The sequence below is a fragment of the Callithrix jacchus genome, chromosome 10 (genome assembly GCF_049354715.1).
Source record: "Callithrix jacchus isolate 240 chromosome 10, calJac240_pri, whole genome shotgun sequence".
Classification (NCBI taxonomy): Eukaryota; Metazoa; Chordata; class Mammalia; order Primates; family Cebidae; genus Callithrix; species Callithrix jacchus.
Genome location: NC_133511.1, coordinates 16,780,509 through 16,796,063, shown reverse-complemented (window position 1 = coordinate 16,796,063; position 15,555 = coordinate 16,780,509).

Genomic DNA, 15,555 nt, shown 5'->3' with positions numbered 1-15,555 from the left:
CCGGTTCCCCTGCCACTCAGGCAAATGAATTCCGGAAGTCCCGCCCCCATCCCGCTGCGCCTCAGCGTGGTTCCTCTCTCCCCGCCCTCGCCCTCCAGGGCGCTGGCGGCGTGTGCCCAGGTGTCCCGCCACGCCCCGCCTGGTCCTCTGCTTTGTTCTTGCGCTTACTCACCTCTTATGTGGAGTCTGAGCGACGTGGGCCTCTCTCTTTACTCCAGCTGCATCGCTCAATCCTGCGTTCGTGCCACCGCAGTGTGGAGCTGGCATTTGGGACAATGTGGCATGAACTCATACTGACGCCATTCCCTTCACACTCTGCCAGCCGCTTCCTCCTCCACCCATGGAATAAACCAGACTGCTGAAAGTGGGAGGGAAATAGCGGACCAAGGTTAAGCCTAACATTTATTAGTGGAATTTCTGTTTCTGTGATGAATGTAGAGATTTTGGGTGACCACCTCTTAAGGTGATACATAGGGGAATGACAAACCCCAGGCTTTTCCTTAAAAGATCCATTCAGTTTAGGGGAAGACATACATACACAAGTCAAAATTGAAAAGATTATGTGCCAAATAAATGCAGGATCTATAAAAGTAGAGAGGGGAGACAAGAGCTGTGCTCGGGCTTACAGTAAGGCAACGGTTGGTGGAGCAGTGCCCTGAGCTGGCCCTTGAAGGATCTCAGCTCTATGCTGGTGAATAGGCAGAGCCTTCCAGGTCTCTTAAACTAATCAGGGGTGTTGATTTTGCTGACAAAACCTGCTAAGAATGCCGTGAAGGCCGGGCGCGGTGGCTCACGCCTGTAATCCCAGCACTTTGGGAGGCTGAGGCGGGTAGATCACGAGGTCAAGAGATCAAGACCATCCTGGCCTAGGTGGTGAAACCCCGTCTCTACTAAAAATACAAAAATTAGCCGGGCGTTTGGCACGCGCCTGTAGTCCCAAGCTACTTGGGAGGCTGAGGCAGAAGAATCACTTGAACCCAAGAGGCGGAGGTTGCGGTGAGCCGAGATTGCGCCACTGTGCTCCAGCCTGGTGACAAGAGAGAGACTCGGTCTCAAAAAAAAAAATACAAAAATTAGCTGGGCGTGGTGGTGCGCGCCTGTAGTCCCAGCTACTAGGGAGGTTGAGGCAGGAGAACTGCTTGAAACCGGGAGGCAGAGGTTGCAGTGAGCGAGATCGCACCATTGCACTCCAGCCTGGCGCCTGGCGCCACAAGACTCTGTCTCAAAAAACATACAAACAAACAAACAAAAAAAACGTGAAATCCTGGGACCCTAAAATGTCAAGAGAGGTCAAATAATTTATCAACTAACCTGTGCTGTCAAGTGGTACTAAGTGTGTATTACTTTACACATACATAATCCAAGATTGGCAGGGTATAGTGGCTCATGCCTGTAATCCCAGCACTTTGAGAGGCTGAGGCGGGTGGATCATGAGGTCAAGAGATCGAGACCATCCCGGTCAGCATAGTGAAACCCCGTCTCTACTAAAAATACAAAATTAGCTGGGCATAGTGGCACACGCCTATAATCCCAGCTACTCAGGAGGCTGAGGCAGGAGAACTGCCTGAACCCAGGAGGCGGAGGTTGTGGTGAGCCGAGATTGCGCCATTGCACTCCAGCCTGGGCAGCAAGAGCGAAACTCCCTCTCAAAAAAAAAAAAAAAAAAAGGCAGCCCGTCTCCAGGTGGATAGTGTAAGGAAAAAAAAATAAATAAATAAAAGAGAGAGGCAGCCCGGAAATATATTGATAACAGAAGAAAATAGGCTTGAATTATTATTCTCCATGGATAAATCCACAGAATCCTGCAATTCAGCAATTTTAACATCCAATTCACTCCTATAAAATTACTACTGTTGAAAAATACGCACTTTGAATGAAGAGACCTTCCAAACAGGCTTTGTGTGAGCAACATGGCTGTTTATTCACCTGGGTGCAGGTGGGCTAAGGCCGAAAAGGGCATTAGCAAAGGGCAGTGGGATAGGAGTTGGTTTTATATGTCTGGGTAGTTTTTTGGGGGGTGGGGATGTTGCAGAGTAAGTTCAATTACAGTGGTGGGGGGTAGAGGCAAGGGGTATACATGACCACAAGTTCAGTTACCATGGCGGTGTTAGCTGAGAGGTATTTACATTACCATAAGAACAGTTAAGATTGCAGGGTCGGGTGAGGGGCTTGTCGGGGGAAGCTCCACTGGGCGATCAGGGACAAGGGTGAATGCAGGCAGCGGGTGGGAGACATCAGCCGAGGCAGGCAGGACTTCAGACTTTTGGGCTCCAAGCTTGCATATGGAGACCTGACATACGTGTCTTTTTATATACAGAGAGAAAGAATTAGAGAAGATGGGGTGATAATAGGTTTTGGGGGTAGGGGTAAAGTTTCTCAAGGCTTCTTCGAGTGGGATTGGGGCTGGGGTGGAAACCTAAAAATGGGATACAAGTTAGACCGCTGGGAGATTTTGAGTAAAGGGGTAATACTGGGGGGTTGTTAGAAGGAGCATTTGTCATACTGACTGATTGGTTATTGCTTATATATGATTTTGTGGGAATTGAGAGATTAACTGGAAAAAACAACAGGGTTTAAATAAGAGAAGGAGAAAGATAGTATAAGAGAAGGTTAACTGTGTGGAGGGAGAGCTTTTGTTGTCATGGTGTATGAGGAAATGTTTCGTATATATAAGCAACCACTTTTATTAACAAGATTGGGTTTGAGCAGAGAACGGGAGCCAGATTAAGAGTGAAATATTAGCTGTAATTGCCTGGAGGAAACGTGTAAACCCGAAACTTAAACAAAAGCAGGGCATGTGAAAGTCAATGAGTACAGTGAATTTGAGCACAATTAGACAGAAACTAACAAACAGACTTTTTGAGGTGTGGTTTAAGCAGTAGTTGCAACTGCATAAAGTGGAGAAGTCGAGGGATTTAAAGTGTGTGAGGTGTAAAGAGAAAACTTTGGGGGTGGTGAGAGCTAGAAGGTAAATGGGGCCTAGCCTGTGATTTTGAAGGATTTTAGGAGTATTAGGACAGCAGCTGCTGCTGCACGTTGTCATGAGGGCCAGCCCAGGACTGATAAGTTGTTTGGATAAAAAGGCTACAGGCCATAGGCCTGACTCCTGTGGACAGATCTGGATTTTAGCTGTATATAATGAAAAAGTGTTGAGACAGGCTGGGGTGAGCTAGGGAGGTAGCAGTTTTTAGAGCTGTTTTTTAAGGAGTGAAAGGAGGAGTGAGGAAAGGATTTAGGATTAATAGGGTTGGATACGTTTTCTTTAGTGAGTTTGGACAATGGTTTAGTTAGAATAGCAAAACCTGGTAGAGGTGAAAGTAGCAACCACACCCTGGAAGGAGACAAGCTGTTGGTTGGTAGATGGGGTTGGGGGTTGGGAAATTAACTGGATGTGGCTGGCAGGGAGAGCGCGCGTATACTGGCAAAAGAGCATAACAGATGGGGAAGAAATTTGGGCTTTGGAAGGGGATACATGATATCCCTTTGGGTATAGATGCTGAAGAAGCAGGAGGGTGAATTAAAAGGCCATGTTGCAATAGACAGGTGATAACAGGCTTTACTTTTAAAGCCCGTGGTGGGATGGGGTACTGAGGCTGGGCAGGGTAAGGATGGTTAGGTTTTAAGGGGATGATGAAGGATGAGTGACTTGCAGCAACAGATGGGAAGGCGGTGTTCCACACCCTAGGGTTAAAGTTGGGGAACATAAGGGGAGTTACTGAGGGAGGTACGGGTTTGGGGAGGAGGGCTGCAATGAGGTGTGGCTGTAGCCCAGGAATAGTTAAGGAGGCAGACAATTTTGCTAGAATATTTCAGCCTAACGGGAACTGGACAAGTGGAGACGATTAGGAAAGAATGTGGAAAGGAGGGCTGGCCTAATTGACACCAGACTTGGGGAGTTGTGAGAGGCCTGGAGGCCTTGCTGTCAATTCCCACAACAGTTATGGAGGCCAAGGAGACAGGTCCTTGAAAAGAAGGCAGCGTGGAGTGGGTGGCCTCCGTGTTGATTAAGAAGGGGATGGACCTACCCTTCACCATAAGAGTTACCCGAAGTTTGGTGTCTGTGTTGGTCCAGGGAGCTTCTGAGATGTTAGAGCAGCATTAGTCTTTAGCTGCCAAGCCGAAGATTGGAGCTTCAGGAGCTCTGGGAGCAGCAACATGAGTCGGACAGTCAACTTTCTGTGGGCCCTCCACACAGCCGGGGCAGGGCTTAGGAGAAATCCCGGGCTGCGGGCATTTCTTGACCCAGTGGCCAGGCTTCTGACACTTGAAGCAAGGTCCAGGAGGGGCAGCTGGACGAGCTACAGTCTGGGCGCTCCAAAGTGTCTGTGAGCCGATGGTGTGGCTGGGGTTTGTCTTAAGGAAGAGGCAAGCATCTGGAGTTCTGAGATGCGCTGCAGCAGGGCAGATTTCTCCCTGTTACTGAACACCTTCAAGGTGAGGCTGCTTAATTCCTGTTGTGCGGTTTGAGGGCCAGATTGTAATTTTTGTACCTTTTTGTATTGTTGAGGTTGACTGGGTGATAAAATGCATATTAAGCGTTTTTTAGGGGTGAGAATAGAAATAAGGATGATATTTAAGTTACTCCAGGTGAAATTATAGGACTGGGTTAAGTATTGGAGGATGTGATGAAAAGGAGCCTTACTCGCAGCCAATTTGGAAAGGTTGGATAACGGAAAGGAATGTGCACCCTAACTATGCCTTTGGCTCCAGCCACCTCGTTAAGGCGGAATTGTTGGGGAGGGGCAGAGGAGGTAGCTGCGGAACTAAACTGTAAGCTGGGCCAAGTATGAGGTGGGGAGGTGACAGGAGGGGTATAAGGAGGTGGATTGTGGGCAGAGGAAGAGGAGGAAGGCTCTAGGGGGTGGGGTTAGGTTCTAGACCAGGGTCTGGTTCAGACAGGCAGGGAGGAGAAGGTCAGAAGGGCTGATGGACAAGGAAGATTCTGTCTTACCCACAGAGGAAGGAGGGGCAGACAGAAGGGAAGAGAAGGAGTAGAGATGACGGAGGGATTGGTGTGTAAAAAAATGCCTGGACATAGGGAATTTCAGATCATTTGCCTGTGTTGCAACAAAAATTGTCTAAATTTTGTAAAATAGAGAGGTTGAAAGTGCCATTTTTTGGACAGTTGGAGCCGTTGTTTAACTTGTATTGTGTCCATTCAGTGTTACAGAAGATGAGACTTTTGGGTTTTAGGTCAGGAGACAGTTGAGGAGGCTTGAGGTTCTTCAGAACACGGGCCAGCAGAGAGGAGGGAGGGAGGGACGGACGATTGCCCATGGTTCTGGAAAGTCAGCAGAGACAAGGATAGGCATACAACCCAGCCGCTCAAAAGGCATCCTTAGTTGAGCCTGGGTTGAACCTCGACATTTGTGAGCAGTCAGAGAGCGTCCTCTGTGTTGACCCGCCACCTATATCAGCCATGAGCCTGGTGGGAGAGTGACTAGGGTGAACGTCTCCACAATAGTCAAACCTCTGGGGAAACTGGGTCCCTGGATCCATGACCCACGTAGGATTTTCTGGACATGAACCTCACAGAAGAACTTAGTCTACCTGATTTTCCTTGTCTTCGTGGTGGAAAAAAGGAGGAAATCCGAAAGGGGGAGGAAGTGGAAAGGAAAAGGCAAAAGGATGGGAAAGCAAAAAAGAGAAACTGATTACCAAAATAGTGGGTGGTGTGTGTTTGTGGGCCGGTCTGATGACCCCAGGTCGGTAGGTAGATCTCTTCATGGAGGGAGCACAACAACAGGGATGGGGTTTGGTCTCCTGTAGGAGTTCCCCTGTCCTGGGGTTCCGGCACCAAATGTTGAAAACTGCGTGCTTTGAATGAAGAGACCTTCCAAATGGGCTTTGCGTGAGCAACATGGCTGTTTATTCACCTGGGTGCAGGCGGATTAAGGCCGAAAAGGGCATTAGCAAAGGGCAGTGGGATAGGAGTTGATTTTATAGGTTTGGGTAGTTTTTTAGGGGGTCGGGGGTGTTGCTGAGGCAAGCAGGACTTCAGAGTTTCAGGCTCCAGGCTTGCACATGGAGACCTGACAACTACTTTAAACACTTTCTTCCTCCTATTGAAAGAAATGAAAATGTTTTACCCCAAAATATATTTATTTGATATATTTCAAGTTGACTGTCAGAGAGCCAGCAAATAGATGTAGCCCTGCAAAGCTGTCTTTTGTGGGGAAATTTGCATCTGTAGAGAATCTGCATTGATGCAGCCAGGCCTTCTCTTGCCCAGATCTAGGAAACATTAATGGAGAATCTGGCATCTTTAAAGGTCTGAAATAAACATTTACCATCTAGTCTTTCTGACGGATGGTACCTGTAAGGTTCATCTACATGCAAGACCACCTCTGCTAGCCAGAAGTGTTCTGTCCCTTGCATGACCTGTCTTGCCTCCATAACCTGATTTACTACTACAAACTGTTTTTGGCCATGCTCCGAGCCCCAATTCTTACCGTAACCTCAAGAGAGTATATACACTTCTAAAAAAATTTTTTTAAAAAGAAAAAAAAAATGGCTTCTGAACCCTCTTAGGGGATGGGTAATCACTCTGTGCTTCTTTCCATGTACACATTAATAAATTTTTTTCACCAGTTAATCTGCCTTTTGTGAGTTGATTTTTCAGGGAAGTTTCAGAGGGCAAAGGAGAAATTTTTCTTTTGGCCCCTACACTGTACTATAAGCTCTGAGGGAGCAGGGACCTTGTTATTCTCAGTCTTTGCTATGGTTCCTGATCCATAGTCAATACTCATTAAATACTGCTGAATGAAGGATGAATGAACAAGGTTTGAATTTGTACCTGTGTGGAACCCGTGGCCTAACTTTATACTTTCTTGTTTGAAACTTCTAAATTAAGATACATAAACAAGGGAGCCATGCCTCTAGTGGAGCTGCCTTTGCAAAAAAGGCAGTTATGACATCGAGAGAAATCTGACATAACACTCCTTCTTTCTTCTAACTTCATAAGCTGTCTTTGCTCATTCCTGGGCATAGGGCAAGCTAACTGTGGGAGGAATTTAGTTTATAGTTTAACTTTAAAACAAAGATGAGACCAGGCACGGTGGCTCACGCCTGTAATCCCAGCAGTTTGGGAGACCGAGGCAGGCGGATCAGCTGAGGTCAGGAGTTCCAAACCAGATTGGCCAACATGGTGAAACCCCATCTCTACTAAAAATACAAAAATTAGCTGTTTGTAGTGGTGCACACTTGTCATCCCAGCTACTTGGGGGCTGAGTCAGGAGAATGGCTTGAACCCGGGAGGTGGAGGTTGCAGTGAGCCGAAATTACACCACTGCACTCCAGCCTGGGCGACAGAGTGGGACTCCGTCTCAAAAACAAACAAACAAAAAGCTTAGCCATTTCTGGTGGTGCACGCCTGTAATCCCAGCTACTCAGGAGGCTGAGGCAGGAGAATCTCTTGAACCCAGGAGGTAGAGGTTGCAGTGAGCCAAGATTGTACCACTGCCCTCCAGCCTGGGCAACAGAGTGGGACTCTGTCTCAAAAATAAATAAATAAATAAATAAATAAAACAAAGATGATAATTTATTCCCTAAACTAATCCCCTCTTTGTACAGGGATCGAGACTGCCTTTGTAAAACTAACAAATTGACCTCAAGGTTAGAATTATTGTCCAGGAGTCATGTAGCTGAAGGTCACAAAATTAGTAACCTCTCAGTTTCTCCTATAGGTAACATCATTATTGTAAAACCTAAGACTGATGTTTGAGGTATCTTTCAGATCTTACATTCTGATGGATCAGCTGATGTCACCCTAAACCATACCAAAAAACAGAGTCAACAGCTCCTGTGACCCCCACCCAGGAACTGGCTCAGTGATAGAAAACAGTTTTGACACCCTATGATTTCATCCCCTAACCAACCAGTCAACATTCTCCATTCCCAAGCCCCTACTCATCAAACTATCTTTGAAAATCTCTAGGCTTTGAATTCTCAGGGAGGTAGATCTGAGAATTATCCCTCATCCTCTAGCTCAGCTGCCTTGTTTGCAATAATTAAACTCTTTCTCTGCTGCAACACTCCTGCTGTTGTTACTCTATTGGCTTTTCTGGGCAGTGGGCAAGAAGCATCAGTTGAGCTGTAACTCTAGGAAATACTAGAGCTAAGCTAGCCGTTGCAAATATTTAAATATCTTTATGGCTTATGTAGTTTTTCATATTTTGGCAAAATCTCAATGCCACTGAATTTTTTTGTCTGTTGAGTTTGTCTTTCTTAGCTTTCTAAATAATTTAATTTAAAAAATATGCAGGCTGGCCAGGTGCAGTGGCTCACACCTGTAATCTCAGCACTTGGGGAGGCCGAGGAGGGTGAATCATGAGGTGAAGAGATCAAGACCATCCTGGCCAACATGATGAAACCCTGTCTCAACTAAAAATAACAAAAATTAGCTGTACGTGATGGTGTGCACCTGTAGTCCCTACTACTCGGGAGGCTGAGGCAGAAGAATCACTTGACCCTGGGAGGTGGAGGTTGCAGTGAGCTGAGATGGTACCACTGCACTCCAGCCTGATGACAGAGCGAGACCCTGTATCAAAAAAAAAAAAAAAAAAAAAAATTGCAGGCCAGGCACGGTGGCTCACTCCTATAATCGCAGCACTCTGGGAGGCCGAGGCAGGCAGATCACTTGAGGTCAGAAGTTCAAGACCAGCCTGGCAAATATGGTGAAAGTCCGTCTCTACTAAAAACACAAAAATTAGCTGGGCATAGTGGCAGGCGCCTGTTATCCCAGCTACTTGGGAGGCTGAGGCAAGAGAATCACTTGAACCTGGGAGACAGAGTTTGCAGTGAGCCAAGATGGTGCCACTGCACTCCATTCTGGGCTACAAAAGTGACACTCTGTCAAAAAATGGCAGGGTGCGATGGCTCACGTTTGTAATCCCAGCACTTTGGGAGGCTGAAGCTGGTGGATCACGAGGTCAGGAGTTTGAGACCAGCCTGGCCAACACAGTGAAAGCCAGTCTCTATTAAAAATACAAAAATTACCTGGGCATGGTGGCAGGCACCTATAATCCCAGCTACTAGGGAGAGTAAGGCAGGAGAATTGCTTGAACCCGGGAGGTGGAGGTTGCAGTGAGCCGAGATCACACCATTGCACTATAGCCTCGGTGACAGAGCTAGACTACATCTAAAAAAAAAAAAAATGCAAGTGGTAATCCCAGCACTTTCAGAGACCGAGGCGTGTGGATCACTTGAGGTCAGAAGTTCAAGACCATTGGCCAACACAGTGAAACTCATCTCTATCAAAAATACAAAAATTAGCTGGCATGGTGGTGCACACCTGTATTCCCAGCTACTGGGAAGACTGAGGCAGGAGAATCGCTTGAACCTGGTGGGTGGTGGTTGCAGTGAGCCGAGATCGCGCCATTGCACTCCAGCCTGGGTAACAAGAGTGAAACTCCGTCTCAAAAACAAAAAAAAAACAAAAAAAAAAAAACAAAATGAAAGGGGGCCAGGCGCGGTGGCTCACACCTGTAATTCCAGCAGTTTGGGAGGCCGAGGTGGATGGATCACAAGATCAGGAATTCAAGACCAGCCTGGCTAAGATGATGAAACCCTGTCTCTACTAAAAATACAAAGAATTAGCTGGGCATGGTGGTATGCACCTGTAATCCCAGCTACTCGGGAGGCTGAGGTGGAGAATTGCTTAAACCTGGGAGGTTGCGGTGAGCTGAGATCACACTACTGTACTCCAGCCTCAGTGATAGAGCAAGACTCCCTCTCAAAAACAAAACAAAAGGTTTATTTGGCTCTGAGTTCGGCAGGCTTTACAAAAAGCATGATGCCAGTATCTGCTTCTGGAGAGGGTTTTGTTTTTGTTTTTCTTTTTCCTGAGACTCAGTCTCGCTCTGTCTCCCAGGCCGGAGTGCAGTATATATATTTTGAGACAGAGCTGAAGTGCAGTGATGCCATCTTGGCTCACTGCAACCTCCACCTTTTGGGTTCAAGCGATTCTCCTGCCTCAGCCTCTCTAGTAGCTGGGATTATAGGCACACCCCACAATGCCCAGCTAATTTTTTTGTATTTTTAGTAGAGACAAGTTTTCCACATGTTGGCCAGACTGGTCTCGAATTGCTGACCTGAGGTGATCTGCCCACCTCGGCCTCCCAAAGTGCTGGGATTACAGGCATGAGCCGATATGCCCAGCCGATAGAGAGGGTTTTAGGGAGCTTCCATTCATGGCAGAAGGCGAAGGGAGAACAGGCGTGTCACATGGCAAGAGAGAGAGGAGGATGTGCCAGCCTCTTTTAAACAACCAAATCTCCTCGAGAACTCACTCATTACCATGGAGAGGACACTGAGCCATTCAGTAGAGACCTGGCCCCTAGCCGCCACCACCCAAGCACCTCCTACCAGATTCTACCTCCAACATTGAGGATCAAATTTCAACATGAGATTTGGAGGGGACAAATATCCAAACTATAGTAATGCCAGTGTCCTAGTCAGTTTTTTGTTGCTTATAACAGAATACATAAAACTGGATAATTTATGATTTTATTATTATTATTATGTTTTTTTTGAGATGGAGTTTCGCTCTTGTTACCCTGGCTGGAGTGCAATGGCGCGATCTCGGCTCACCGCAACCTCCTAGGTTCAGGCAATTCTCCTGCCTCAGCTTCCTGAGTAGCTGGGATTACAGGCACATGCCACCATGCCCAGCTAATTTTTTGTATTTTTAGTAGAGACGGGGTTTCACGATGTTGACCAGGATGGTCTCGATCTCTTGACCTCATGAACCACCCGCCTTGACCTCCCAAAGTGCTGGGATTACAGGCGTGAGTCACTGCACCCGGCCTATTATTTTGTTTTTGAGATGAAGTTTCACTCTTGTTGCCCAGGCTGGAGTACAGTGACATGATCTCGGCTCACTGCAACCTCTGCCTACTGGGTTCAAGTGATTCTCCTGCCTCAGCCTCCCAAGTGGTTGGGATTACATAAGCACACCATCACGTCCAGCTAACTTTTAGTAGAGATGGAGTTTCGCCACGTTGGCCAGGTTAGTCTTGAACTCCTGACCTCAAGTGATCCACCCACCTTGGCCTCCCAAAGTGCTGGGATTATAGGCATAAGCCACCGTGCCAGCCTGAAACTGGATAATTTATTTTACTTATGTATTTATTTTTATATATTTTATTGTACTTTAGGTTCTGGGGTAAGCGTGCAGACAGGCAGGATTGTTGCATAGCTACATACATGGCAATGAGGTTTGCTGCCTCCGTTCCTGTCACCTATATCTGGCATTTCTCCCCATGTTATCACTCCCCAACTCTCTATCCCTTGCTGTCCCTCCCCTAGACCCCCCAACAGACCCCAGTGTGTGATGCTCCCCTCCCTGTGTCCATGGGTTCTCATTGTTCAACACCCGCCTATGAGTGAGAACATGTGGTGTTTGATTTTTCTGTTCTTGTGTTGAAACTGGATAATTTATAAAGAAAAAAAAATTTTTTCTCAGAGTTATGGAGGCTGAGAAGTTCAAGGTTGACAAGAAGACATATCTGGTGAGGGCCTTCTTGCTGGTGGAGATGCTTCAGCATCCCCAGGCAGTGAAGGATATGGCACGGGGCTGAGTGTGCTAATGTGCTGTTTCATTTCTTATAAAGCCACCAATTCCACCATCTTGAAAACCCATGAATCCATTAACCCACTAATTCATACTTGAATTAATCAGTCCTTGAGGGCAGATCCTTAATGATCCAACCACCTCTTAAAAGACCCCACTTCTCAATACTGACACATTGAAGGATTAAGTTTCTTTTCTTTCTTTCTTTCTTTTTTTTTTTTTTTGAGACAGAGTTTCACTCTTGTTGCCCAGGCTGGAGTGCAATGGCACAATCTCGGCTCACTGCAACCTCTACCTCCTGGGTTCAAGCGATTCTACTGCCTCAGCCTCCCAAGTAGCTGGGATTGCAGGCATGTGTCACCACACTTGACTAATTATTTTTTTGTATTTTTAGTAGAGATGGGGTTTCTCCATGTTGGTCAGGCTGGTCTTGAACTCCCGACCTCAGGTGATCTGCCCACCTTGGTCTCCCAAAGTGCTAGGATTACAGGTGTAAGCTACCACGCCTGACCGAGGATTAAGTTTCTCATGCTTCTTTTTTTCTCTTTTTAATTTAAAAAAAAGAGACAAGGGCCGGGCACAGTGGCTTATGCCTGTAATCCCAGCACTTTGGGAGGCTGAGGCAGGTGGATCATAAGGTCAGGAGTTCAAGACATGCCTGGCCAATATGGTGAAACCCCGCCTCTACTAAAAATATAAAAAATTAGCCAGGTGTGGTGGGGTGCCCCTGTAGTCCCAGCTGAGCAGAAGGCTGAGGCAGGAGAATTGCTTGAACCCAGAGGCGGAGATTGCAGTGAGCTGAAATCATGCCACTGCATACCAGCCTGGGTGACACAGTGAGACTCCATATAAAAAAAAAGAGGAGAAAGAGAGATATGAGAACTCACTATATTGCACAGGCTGAGATTTTGCCAAAATATGAAAAACTGAATGAGCCATAACTCTGAGCTCCTGTGCTCAAGCGAAACTCCCACCTCAGCCTTCCAAAGTGCTGGAATTACAGGCGAGAGACACTGTGCCTGGCCCCAGGATTAAGTTTTAACATGAGATTTTGGAGGGCACAAATATTCAACCCATAGCACCAACTTAAAGGAAGAAAATATAAAAGCCCTGACAAAATGTCTGTGGACTGATTGGAGTGCTCAAATGGGCTAGAGCAAACATGACCAAATGTCAACTTGGGACTTTGAGAATGAGAAGTGTTGAAATAGCAACCATGTGGCCTGGAAATTAGACTACTTGACACTGTAATTAAACTGGAAGATTTCAGGGGACCTGGCATGTCAGATATGAAAAAAAGAAAGAAAGAAAAGAAAACCGATGTAAGCCAAGAATGGACACAGTGTAAATTCAGATAATTTCTGTGGGTAGAACATAAAGTCAGGTGGTTTCCAGAAAAATAATTTCGAAGTTTTACTTATTGTTAAAACAACATTAAGAAATGTTTCCTTGGCTGGGCGCGGTGGCTCATGCCTGTAATCTTAGCACTTTGGGAGGCGGATCACCTAAGGTCAGGTGTTCTAGACCAGTCTGGCCAACCTGGTGAAACCCTGTCTCTACTAAAAATACAAAAATTAGCTGGGCGCTGTGGCAGGCTCTTATAATCCCAGCTTCTTGGGAGGCTGAGGTGGGAAAATTTTTTGAACTCGGGAGGTGGAGGTCGTGGTGAGCCAAGATCGCACCACTGCACTCCAGCCTGGACTACAGAGCAAGACTCTGTCTCAAAAAAAAAAAAAAGTTTCCCTGGGCAGGGTGGTGCATGTCTGTAAGTTAGTCCTAGTTGTTCAGGAGGCTAATGCAGGAGGATGGCTTGAACCCAGGAGTTTGAGGCTGTAATGTACCATGGTGGAACCTGTGAATAGGCACTTGCCATTGCACTCCAGCCTGGGCAATGCAGTGAGACCCCACCGCTAAAAATTTTTTTTCAACAGAAACAATATCACTCATATCCTTCCTTACAAATCAGCCTTTGTAAATTTTCATTTGCCTCAATTCCTTTCACTCAATAACCATTTATTCATGTATTCAATATTTTGTTTTTCAATTTAGAGAACTTTGGGGTCAGGCCGACACATTGCTAGAAATACGTAAAAAAAAACCATGTTACAATAACTCGTTTTCACAACTAACAATTGTTAATTTGTCATATTCTTATTATTAAACAATGTATATGTGGGTATATGTTTGTTTTCATTATGAATTCATGGATTGAGACATATCAAATGTGTTTTTTGTTTTTGAGACAGAGTTTTGCTCTTGTTGCCCAGGCTGGAGTGCAATGTCACAATCTCTGCTCACTGCAACCTCTGCCTCCCAAGTTCAATCGCTTCTCCTGCCTCAGCCTCCTGAATAGCTGGGATTACAGGCATGCACAATCACACCTGGTTCATTTTGTGTTTTTAGTAGAGATGGGGTTTCTCCATGTTAGTCAAGCTGATCTTGAACTCCTGACCTCAGGTGATCTGCCAGTCTTGGCCTCCCAAAATGCTAGGATTATAGGCATGAGCTACCTTGCCTGGCCTTAAGTGTGTTTTAATCCATTACAATTAATAATTTATTGATAGCCAGACTGAGCCATCTTTGGTTAGTGGAACCTTATTCAAGTTGGCTCCTGAACCATTTGATGTGACAAAATATTGATCTGCTTTCTGCAATTTGAGTTTTTGCCTTTTGCACAATTCATATAAATGGAATAATTTAGTAGATACTCTTTTGTTTCTGGCTTCTTTTGCTCAGCAGGATTTTTTGTTTTTTACTTTTTTTTTTGCAATGGAGTTTTGATCTGTTGCTCAGGTTGGAGGGCAGTGGCACTATATTGGCTCAGTGCAACCTCAGTCTCCCAGGTTCAAGCAGTTCTGCCTTAGCCTCCCGAGTAGCTGGGATTACAGGTGCCCACCACCATGCCTGGTTTTTTGGCCATTTGTATATCTCTTTTTTTTTAAGACAGGATTTTGCCCTCTTACCAAGGATGGAGTGCAGTGGCACTATCTTGGCTCACTGTAACCTCGACCCTCAGGCTCAAGCAGTCCTCCCACCTCAGTCTTCTGAGTAGCTGGGCTGGGACTACATGCAAGCATCACTGTGATATTTTATTTTATTTTTTGAGACAGAGTCCTGCTCTGTCAACAAGGCTGGAGTGCAATGGTATGATCTTAGCTCACAGCAACCTCCGCCTCCCAGGTTCAAGCAATTCTCCTGCCTCAGCCTCCTGAGTAGCTGGGATTACAAGTGTGTGCCACCATGCCCAGTTAATTTTTGTATTTTTTGTAGAGATGGGGTTTCACTATGTTGATCAGGCTGGTCTTGAACTCCTGACCTCGTGATCCACCTGCCTCAGTCTCCCAAAATGCTGGGATTACAGACATGAGCCACTGTGCCTGGCCACTATGCTTTTTTTAAAAAAAAAAAAAACCACAGAAGTTTTTTGTAGAGAGAAGGTTTTACTATGTTGCCACCCACTATGTTGAAATTACAGGCTTGAGCCACAACTTCCAGCCTGTATATCTTAAAAAAAATTTTTTTTTTCATCATAAGCTGTCTCTTACTGGAAGGATCGACCTGCATATCTTTTTTTTTTTTTTTTTTTTGAGACTGAGTTTCGCTCTTGTTACCCAGGCTGGAGCGCAATGGCGCGATCTCGGCTCACCGCAACCTCCGCCTCCTGGGTTCAGTCAATTCTCCTGCCTCAGCCTCCTGAGTAGCTGGGATTACAGGCACGTGCCACCATGCCCAGCTAATTTTTTGTATTTTTAGTAGAGACGGGGTTTCACCATGTTGACCAGGATGGTCTTGATCTCTTGACCTCATGATCCACCCGCCTCAGCCTCCCAAAGTGCTGGAATTACAGGCTTGAGCCACCACGCCCGGCCCCGACCTGTATATCTTTTATTGTGAAGTGCCTGTTCAATTTTGTTGCCCGTTTAAAAAAAATTGTTGTTTGTCTTCTTATTACTAAGTTACAAAAGTTTTTATATTCTAATTTT